We start from the raw sequence: 3,439 nt of genomic DNA, 5'->3' as shown, positions 1-3,439 counted from the left end.
GTTTACTCAGATCTAAAAACTGTACAAAGGATCAGGAAAAATAGCATGGTTGGAAACCGTCTTGTGACCATTAAAGAGGTAGTGCGGCGGTAAGCAATTATTCACTAAATAACACACATTACAAAGTTATAGAACTTTGTAATGTATGTTATGTTAGTCAATGGCCCCCTTCCCCCCCACCCACGCCACCCCCGGAAGTGTAGTGCTCTATACTCACCTGATTCGCGTCGACCCCCGTCCGCCATCTTGTAACAATGATGTCATCTTCGGGCGGCCGGCCGAACCACTCCGACCATCCCTCGTGCCGGCCGCCCTCTGCCGCGCCATTAGCTGCTCAGCCGCGATTGGCTCCAGCCTGTCAGCCACCGTGATCTCCCATCAGGCGCGATGACGTCCTCACTGCACCTGTTGGGGGAACCCTCTGCTGAAGATATAAGGAGGTGATGAAGAGATTGATGGAGCAGCGTCGATGGGGGCGGGTCCATTGTACTGGGGGGAAAAAAGGGAAAATTTGGCAGCACATCTATGACTCTGTTCACACTGCAGGTTGCATGCTGCTAGTGGCTTAAGTACAGACAAAAAAACTAAAAGTGCAGCAGCAACCTACAGGTGCAATGGCTTACCGTATATACTCCTCCCAGCATACACACGATAAACACCTGCTCTGTAGTGAGGATCTTAGCAAACTATTTGATCAAACAGAGTGTACCATGTCTCCAACGTTAAGGTGTCCTCAGAGACATGGTCCCTACTCTAGCATTTTCACACTAGCAATAGCCTCTCCTGGGCTTTAATAAGCCTACAACTGGGCAGATAGGAGCCAAATGATCTCTTTTATAGATTATATATATATATATATATATATATATATATATATAGTCCAACGTGAACCCTGGGTACCAGGAAAAAAGCAGAGAAGACAGTCAGGTTGATTCTTGGAGGAAATCCAATGTCAAGTGCATTACTACTCCTCCGAATGGTGTGCATTGGCTCAGTAGCCCTGGATACATAAGCATCTGCCCTGACCATGAATTGACTGACAGCTGTGTATAGGTAGAAAGCTGTTGATTAGTGATGAGTAATGATGAGCGAGTACTAAAATTCTCAGGGGCTCTTTACTCAAGACAAATATCTCCCGATACTCGAGTGCTCGTTTGAAATCAATGGGAAACTCGAGCATTTTTGCAGGGGACCCAAGTTTGGTAGAGGGAAGGTCGTGTGAAAACCTGTCAACCTCAGAAAATGAGGGAAACACAACGGAAATGGACAGGAAACAGCAGGGGCAGCATGTATGGATGCCTCTGAGGCTGCCCAATCTCACCATTATGCCAAATTCTGGGCAACAGCCTGGTTAAAACAGAGGCATATGAACCACCCAAAAACTCAGCCTGACACAGCATGGCAGAAAGCACACAGGGAACCATTAAAACAGAGGTAGCATATGATGAACCACCCAAAAACTTAGCCTGACACAGCATGGCGGTGTGGACACAGGGAACCATTAAAAGAAAGGTAGCATATGAACTACCCCAAAATGTAGCCTGACACAACATGGCCGTGAGGACACAGGGAACCATTCAAATACAGGTAGCATATGAACCACCACAAAATTTAGCCAGACACAGCATGGCGGTGAGGACACAGAAAACCATTAAAAGTGAGGTAGCAAGTGAGCCTCCCAAAAATTAGGCTGACACAGCATGGCGGTGAGAACACATGGAACTATTCAAACACTGGTAGCATATGGACCACCCAAAAACTTAGCCTGACACCACAGACCCAGACCAAGATGGACAATACAATCATCCAATAAAAATAGCCAGATTATGGCTAGATTTATCCTCACACCCTCATGCAGTTGTGCGTGAGAGGCATATCTTTGGAGGTAGGGACGAAGAATAACAATACAGTCTTCTTAAGAGGCCCCGGAATTTGAACAAATACACTTTCAATTCTTTAAAGAGTCTCTAAGAGAGGGCAAGTGTGGTAGCCTGTCTATTGACCTGGTCAATCCTGCCTTCAAGAAGGCTACAACATCCAAGGAAGATAGACGGTACTGGTGAAAGGCCTGGTCAATCCTGCCTTCAAAAAGGCTACAACATCCAAGGAAGGTAGAAGGTACTGTTGAAAGGCCTGGTCAGTCCTGCCTTCAAAAAGGCTACAACAACATCCAAGAAAGGATAGAAGCTACTGGTGAAAGGCTTGGTCAATCCGCCTTCAAAACGGCTTAAACATCCAAGGAAGGTAGAAGGTACTGTTGAAAGGCCTGGTCAATCCTGCCTTCAAAAAGGCTACAACAACATCCAAGGAAGTATAGAAGCTACTGGTGAAAGGCCTGGTCAATCCTGCCTTCAAAACAGCTTAAACATCATCGCTTCTCGGCCTTTTGGCTAGGATCAAGTGTGGTGTCTGTTCTTATCGGTTTGATATCTGGTGCGTCCCCTATCTGGGGACCATATATTGGGTGGATTTTTGGAGCAGGGAGATGGAGGGGGAGCTTGCTCTGTCCTCTCCAGGCATTGACCTGGTGTTGCGGTGCCTCCAGGTTCAGTGCACCAGAAAAAAAAAAAAAAACAGCTTAAACATCCAAGGAAGGTAGAAGGTACTGACTGTTGAAAGGCCTGGTCAATCCTGCCTTCAAAAATGCTACAACATCCAAGGAAGGTAGAAGGTACTGATGAAAGGATGGCAGAGGACACCCGTAACATGACATGGTACACGTGTGAGGCTGCCGGGTTGCAGAACCGCCACAAGGTTCCGCCCGAGCTTGGATATTCCCACAGTAAGAAATACAGAAATAAGAAAATTTACTGGTGGTCAGGTCCCACTAGTTCTTGGGAGGCTGCGGTATACAATCTGTTGGTGGCTGCACCTATACACTCTGTGACACCCCCTTTACACTGTGCAAGCAGTAGTGAACTTAGATATGGCTTGAGTAAGAAAGACAGAAATCTGGAAATATATAGTGATCCCACTATTTTTTTTTTTTTTTTTTTTGGGGGGGGGGGGGGGGCCTGTGGGATAAAATCTGTTGGTGGCTGCACCTATACACTCTGTGACACCCCCTTTACACTGTGCAAGCAGTAGTGAACTTAGAAATGGTTTGGGTAAGAAAGACAGAAATCTGGAAATATACTAGTGGTCCCACTAGCTTTTGGGGGGCTGTGGGATACAATCTGTTGGTGGCTGCACCAATAAACTCTGTGACACCCCCTTACCATGAGCAGTGACGTTCTATGGAGGTGTACTACAAATCTCAGCAATACAATGTACTACAGCAGCACCACCAGCCACAAAATCATAAAAGAGTACTGAGCACTTCCTAGGGGTCTGTATGCAACACCTAATGTCCCCTTACTGCTAGCAGCTGACCACCACAGTGCGCTGCTGAAATCGCGGTAGCTGCACTGCAAGTCCCAGCCAGCAGTCTGTAGTAATA

The 3,439-nt window shown here is 46.7% G+C and overlaps 1 non-coding gene across 1 annotated transcript; it reads left to right on the top strand.

Annotated features, from left to right (window-relative positions):
* The first annotated feature begins 2,370 nt into the window (after positions 1 to 2,370).
* Positions 2,371 to 2,561, top strand: LOC138800222 (U2 spliceosomal RNA). Its single transcript, XR_011364422.1, has one exon. It is a non-coding gene; the product is annotated as a U2 spliceosomal RNA (small nuclear RNA).
* The last annotated feature ends 878 nt before the right edge of the window (positions 2,562 to 3,439 follow it).

The sequence above is a fragment of the Dendropsophus ebraccatus genome, chromosome 8 (genome assembly GCF_027789765.1).
Source record: "Dendropsophus ebraccatus isolate aDenEbr1 chromosome 8, aDenEbr1.pat, whole genome shotgun sequence".
Classification (NCBI taxonomy): Eukaryota; Metazoa; Chordata; class Amphibia; order Anura; family Hylidae; genus Dendropsophus; species Dendropsophus ebraccatus.
This window is presented reverse-complemented; position numbering and strand designations above follow the sequence as displayed.